General features: G+C 37.1%; 1 non-coding gene across 1 annotated transcript; it reads left to right on the forward strand.

Annotated features, from left to right (window-relative positions):
* Positions 1-6,267: 6,267 nt before the first annotated feature.
* On the forward strand, positions 6,268-6,400 carry LOC125999775 (small nucleolar RNA SNORA51). The gene has a single exon (XR_007492245.1). It is a non-coding gene; the product is annotated as a small nucleolar RNA SNORA51 (small nucleolar RNA).
* The last annotated feature ends 768 nt before the right edge of the window (positions 6,401-7,168 follow it).

Below are 7,168 nucleotides of genomic sequence, written 5' to 3' on the forward strand. Positions count from 1 at the left end.
CCCCAAGACACATCCTAGTCACAATGAAGAATCCCAGAGATAGAGACAGAATTCTGAACGCAGCAAGATCAAAAAAAAATTACATTTGAGGAAACATCCTTGAGATTTACCACAGACCTATAACAAGAAACACTCAGGGCCAGAAGGCAGTGGTGGGACATAGTGACAAAAGTCAATGAAATAAATGCTTCACCTAGAATACTGCACCCAGCAAAATCCACTTTCAGGTTTGAAGGAACAATACATGGTTTCACAGACAAACAACATCTCAGAAACTTTACAGACTCAAAACCAGTCTTAAAAGAAAAACTGAAAGACCCACTTTAAGACAAGACTGACCAATAGAGACACCAAACTTCGAAAGAAAAATGACAATAAATCCCAGGACAATTCTTTCTCTCAACGTCAATGGACTAAATGCACCAGTTAAGAGACACAGAGTGGCTAAATGGATCAAAAAACTCAACCCAACCTTCTGCTGCCTACAAGAAATGCACCTGAATAGTCAGAACAAGCATAGACTCAAAATAAAAGGATGGAGGAAAATAATCCAAGCAAACAACACCCATAAAAAAGCTGGAGTGGCCATACTAATATCAGATGATGCAAACTTTATACTCAGGAAAGTTATAAGAGACAAAGATGGACATTTTGTATTAATTAAGGGATTTGTACATTAGGAAGAAATCACTTTCCTAAACATATATGCACCGAATGATGGGCCAGCAAAATGTTTAATACAATTATTGACAAATTTGAAAAATAGTATCAATAACAACACAATAATTGTGAGAGACCTCAACACGGCATTGTCAACACTTGATAGGTCAACCGGACCGAAACCCAACAAGAATGTACTAGACCTGAAAAGAGAAATGGAAGAAAGAGGCCTAGTATATATATACATATATACATATACATATGTATATATATATGTGTGTGTATATATGTGTATATATATATGTGTGTGTGTGTATCCAGGTTTCTGGGGGGTGGAGTGTCCTATAGGATACTGGATATATATACTATAGGAAACCTGGATACACATTCTTCTCTAATGTACATGGGACATTATCCAAGTTAGACTACATGCTAGCACATAAAACATACCTCCATAATATCAAGAGGATAAAAAATTTGCAGGCTAACTTAGCTGACCACAAGGCCCTGAAATTATATGTGAACTACAAAGGGACACAGAAGAAAAACTTTAATACCTGGAAGTTAAACAGCCTGATATTGAATAACCAGTGGGTCCGAGATGAAATCAAAGAGGAAATCAAAACCTTTCTGGAAACAAATGACAATAGAGACACAAACTATCAGAACTTATGAGACACAGCAAAAGTGGTACTGAGAGGAAAATTTATAGCTTTGCAAGCACACATCAAGAAAGAAGAAGGGGCATACCTGAATTAGCTTAATAATGCAACTCATAGAATTAGAAAGTGCTCAACAAAAGGAACCAAAAATAGGGAGACAGAAGGAAATAACAAAGCTGAGAGCAGAAATCAACGAAGTGGAAACCCAAAAAACAATTCGAAAGATCAACGAAAGCAGAAGTTGGTTCTTTGAAAAAATAAGCAAGATTGATAGACCACGGGCAAAACTAACAAAGAAAGAGAGAAACTGGATAACTCGTATCAGGAATGAAAAAGGAGAGACCAAAACTGATATGGCAGAGATTCAAAGGGTAATAAGAAACTACTTTGAGAAACTCTATGCCACTGAAAATGAGAACCTGGAAGAAATGGATAAATACTTGGACTCTTATAGTCTTCGATGGTTGAATGAAGAGGATATAGCATATCTAAACAACCCCATCACTACTGAGGAAATTAAGACAGTAATCAAATGTCTGCCCAAAAACAAAAGCACAGGCCCAGATGAATTCACTAATGAATTATTTCAAACCTTTCAAGAGTAACTACTACCAATCCTGGCAAGACAATTTCATGAAATCAAAGAAACGGGAACACTTCCAAATAGCTTTTGTGAAGCCAACATCACCTTGATACCTAAACCAGACAGAGGTGCTACGAAAAAAGAAAATTACAGACTAATATCACTGATAAACACAGATACAAAGATCCTCAATAAAATCCTGGCAAATAGGATTCAATACCTCATTAAGAAGATCATCCACTATGACCAAGTAGGTTTCATCCCAGGAATGCTAGGAGGGTTTAACATCCGTAAATCTATCAACATAATACACAACATCAACAACAAGAAAAATAAAAATCACATGATCATATCAATAGATGCAGAGAAAGCATTTGATAAGTTCCAACACTCATTCTTGATCAAAACTCTTAGCAAGATGGAAATGAAAGGAACCTTTCTGAATATAGTTAAAAGGCCATCTATGACAAGCCAGTGGCAAATATCATCCTCAATGGAGAAAAACTAAAAGCTTTCCCTCTAAATTCTGGCACAAGACAAGGCTGTCCTCTCTCACCACTCCTATTCAACATACCACTGGAAGTACTTGCTATAGCAATTAGGCAAGAAAATGATATCAAGGGAATCCAGATAGGAAAGGAAGAAGTCAAGCTCCCTCTGTTTGCAGATGACATGATACTCTACCAAAGACTCTACGAAAAAGCTTCTAGAAACAATAGACTCATATAGCAAGGTGGCAGGCCACAAAATTAACACACAAAAGTCAAAGGCCTTTCTATACACCAATAGTAATAAGGAAGAAATGGACATTAAGAAAACAACCCCATTCACAATAGTGCCACACAAACTCAAATATCTTGGAATCAACTTGAGTAAAAATGTGAAGGACCTATACAAAGAAAAGTATAAAACTCTGCTCCAAGAAATAAGAGAGGACATGCGGAAATGGAAACACATACCCTGCTCATGGATTGGCAGGATTAACATCATTAAAATGGCAGTACTCCCCAAAGCATTGTACAGATTTAATGTGATTCCTCTAAAGATATCCATGACATTTTTCAAAGAAGTGGATCAGGCAATTTTGAAATTCATTTGGAACAATAAACACCCTAGAATAGCTAAAGCAATCATTGGGAAAAGAATGTGGGAGGAATTACTTTCCCCAACTTTAAACTTTACTACAAAGCTATAGTTATCTAAACAGCATGGTATTGGAATAAAGATAGGCCCTCAGATCAGTGAAATAGGCTTGAATACTGAGAATGTTTCTCAGACATACAATCACCTAATTTTTGATAAAGGAGCAAGAAATCCTAAATGGAGCAAAGAAAGCCTCTTCAACAAGTGGTGTTGGCATAACTGGCTACCCACTTGCAAAAAATTGAACTTAGACCCCCCAGTTAACCTCATGTATACAAAGGTAAATCCAAATGGATTAAGGACCTCGATATCAGACCTGAAACCATAAGATATATAGAACAACAGGTAGGCAAAACACTCCAGGACATTGAGACTACAGGCATTTTCAAGGAGGAAACTGCACTCTCCAAGCAAGTGAAAGCAGAGATTAACAGATGGGAATATATTAAGCTGAGAAGCTTCTGCTCCTCAAAGGAAATAGCGCCATGGATATAAAAGCCACCCACTGAGTGGGAGAAACTATTCACTCATCAGATAAGGGGCTAATCTCCAAAATATACAAAGCACTGACAGAACTTTACAAGAAAAACATCTAATCCCATCAAAAAATGGAGAGAAGAAATGGAAGACACTTTGACAAAGAAGAAATACATATGTCCAAAAGACACATGAAAAAAAGTTCCACATCACTAATCGTCAGGGAGATGCAAATCAAAACAACTATTAGGTACCACCTCACACCCCAGAGATTGGCACACATCACAAACAATGTGAACAAGCAGTGTTGGCGGAGATGTGGAGAGAAAGAAACTCTTTTCCACTGCTGGTGGGAATGCTATCTAGTTCAACCTTTATGGAAAGCAATATGGAGATTCCTCCAAAAACTGGAAATCGAGCTCCCATATGATCCAGCTATACCACTCCTAGGAATATACCCTAGAAACACAAAAATACAATACAAAAATCCCTTCCTTACACCTATATTCATTGCAGCACTATTTACCATAGCAAGACTCTGAAAACAACCAAGATACCCTTCAACAGAGGAATGGCTAAAGAAATTGTGGTACATATACACAATGGAATATTATGCAGCTGTCAGGAGAGATAAAGTCATGAAATTTTTCTCTACATGGATGTACATGGAATCTATTATGCTGAGTGAAATATGTCAGAGAGAGAGAAAAAAGCAGAATGATCTCACTCATCTATGGGTTCTAGGAAAAATGAAAGACATTCTTGCAATAACAATTTTCAGACACAAAAGAGAGGACTGGAAGTTACAGCTCACCTCATGAAGCTCACCCACAAACAGGGATGAGTTTAGTTAGAGAAATAACTACATTTCGAACTATCCTAATAATGAGAATGTATGAAGGAAATAGAAAGCCTGTCTAGAGTACAGGCGGTGGCTGGGTGGGGAGGAGGGAGATTTGGGACATTGGTGATGGGAATGTTGCACTGGTGATGGGTGGTGTTCTTTACATGACTTAAACCCAAACAACACAATCATGTATGTAATCAAGGTGTTTAAATAAAAAATATATTAAAAAAAGATAAGGACAACTCAAGTCATCCAATAACAAAAAAGTCTGTTTAGTAAATAGAAGTTTAATAAGCATTTTTTCCAAAGATAATGTACAAAGGACAAGGAGGCATATAAATAATGCCCCCAATCACTAATCATTTGAAAAATGCAAATCAAAACCACAATGCAACACCACTTTATACCTGATAAAATAGCTATTATAAAAAACACAGTTAAGTGTTGGCAAGGATGCAGAGAAAAGGAAATCCTAGGTTACTACTGGTAGAAATGTACATTGTTACAACTACTATAGAAAAAGAGTATGGGGTTCCTCAAAAACTTAAAATAGAGACTGTGGTATGATAGCAAAATCCCACTTTTTACCTTATATGTATCTAATAAAATTAAAACAAGATCTCAAAAAGAAAGCATTACTACAAAATTCATTGCAACTTTATTGACAGTGGCCAAAATATGGAAATAACTTACTAGTAGATGGATGTATGGATAAAGATAATGTCAAACACACATGTACACATGGAATGGGGCATTAATGAGCCATGAGAAAGAAAGAAATCTATTTTTTTTAATATTTTTTATCTAAGTAACATGATCATAGTTGGGTTACAGTCACAAACAGAACACCTTCCTTCACAAGTGTAACATTCCTCCCTTCAGTCTTCCGATTCCCTGCCTGTATTGGAGACAGGCATTCTACTACAGTTATTTGTTTTTAAGTTCAGTAAGTTGTATATTTTTTTCCTTAAAGGATTAGAGTAAAAAAAATATAGTAAAGGTGTGATAGTGGCAATCGCCGTTGTTTACATAGGTCCAGAAAAATATGGGGAAAACGAAAAAAAATCCTTGGCCTGATTACAAAAAGGCCTCACACCAGTAGTTTATTGGCATAAGACCGACTCTGGGTCCCAGGCATACCAGTCTGTCCAACCCGAGTCATTCTCCGTGGTCCCGTTGAAACTTTTTCACACTTTAGCTATTGTTGGTATCAGGTTCTTATATTTAAAGATTCTGGATTCTGTGCATTTCTTTCATCGATGTCAGGCTGATGTGGAGCTTCCTCTAGTTTCAGCATACCATGAAATGTGGAGCCATCTGCCCTGCAAGTAGGCTGTTGCTGTTGTCTGGGTGTTGAGAGCACTGAAAGAAAGAAATCTTATTGTGTGCACAGCACAAATGGACCTTGAGGACATTATTTTAAATGCGATATGTCACACAGAGATTAAAAAATGCTTATGCAGGGCCCGGAGAGATAGCACAGCGGTGTTTGCCTTGCAAGCAGCCGATCCAGGACCAAAGGTGGTTGGTTCGAATCCCGGTGTCCCATATGGTCCCCGGTGCCTGCCAGGAGCTATTTCTGAGCAGACAGCCAGGAGTAACCTCTGATCAACGCCGGGTGTGGCCCCAAAACAAAAAAAAATGCTTATCCCATTGCTTAATGCAGAAGCTTTAAAAAATGGAACTCAAAGAAACGAGTAAAATCATATAGTGTGGGGTATGGGTGGTAATAAAATGAAGAGATGCTGGTCAAAGGGAACGGACTCTTGTTTAAAGATATGGACAGCATGGTGATTATCATATTACAGTATTATGTATTTGAAAGTTGATTAACAGTGTCGTTCTGAAATATCGTCACACGAAAGAACAGTAATTACATAAGGTAATGGCGATGAGGCCTCCCAATGCTTACCACAGGCTGTGTTCTTTACACTGACTGTATGGAAAGAGGAGGTACAGTAAATGCTCCCCATTTACACCTCAACCAGGTCCTTTGCCTGGTCTGTATTGTGAATGGGGGGGACAAAAAAAAAAGGTAATGGCGATGTTAAGTAATCCTAGTGTTGATAATCTTTTCACAATATGTAAGTGCATTCAATCACTACATTGTACACCCCAAACTTAGAGTTAGAAATCAATTAGAGATGAACAGAATTGAAGTGGGTTTGATAAGAGTTATCCTCAAAATGGACAGTAGGTAATCTCAATGAAATAAGCCCTAATAAAGAAATACCAGGAACAGGGCCCATAACTTTGGTCAGAATTCTTAACTTCTGTCCCACAAATCATGCTTCACATCAAGGCTGGTCTGAGATTAAAAAGCAGTTTTTATGGTGCTTTTCATTTTGGTTTAGATTTATTTATGTTTCAAGCAATTATGGAAGAGCTATAGAGTATTTCTCTTCTATTTCCATCCATCTATTTCTCTAACCCCTTTTGCTCCTATTCTGGCCCCTTGCCCAGGTTTCCCTCTCCACTTTCTTATGTGTGGAGGGATTAAGTGAAGACAGACTGTCCAGAATAATTTTTCCATGGGAGAACTCAATTTTGGATTTTACTTTAAAATAAAATATGAAAATTTTCTTTAGGACAGTTTCCTGTTTTGAATAAGTCTATTAGTTATATTTTGCCAGTAATAACTGAAGTAATAAAGTCTAGATTGGAAAATAGTTAGGGAAAAAGAGAACTCATTCTTCATTTACCAGTTTGAACAGTAAGAAAAATTAAATTATTTATTCATATTTATTTACAAAATGTTCAGCAAATATTTATTGAGTGTCTACCATATTCAGGCAC

Source organism: Suncus etruscus, chromosome X (genome assembly GCF_024139225.1).
Source record: "Suncus etruscus isolate mSunEtr1 chromosome X, mSunEtr1.pri.cur, whole genome shotgun sequence".
In the NCBI taxonomy this organism is placed as follows: domain Eukaryota; kingdom Metazoa; phylum Chordata; class Mammalia; order Eulipotyphla; family Soricidae; genus Suncus; species Suncus etruscus.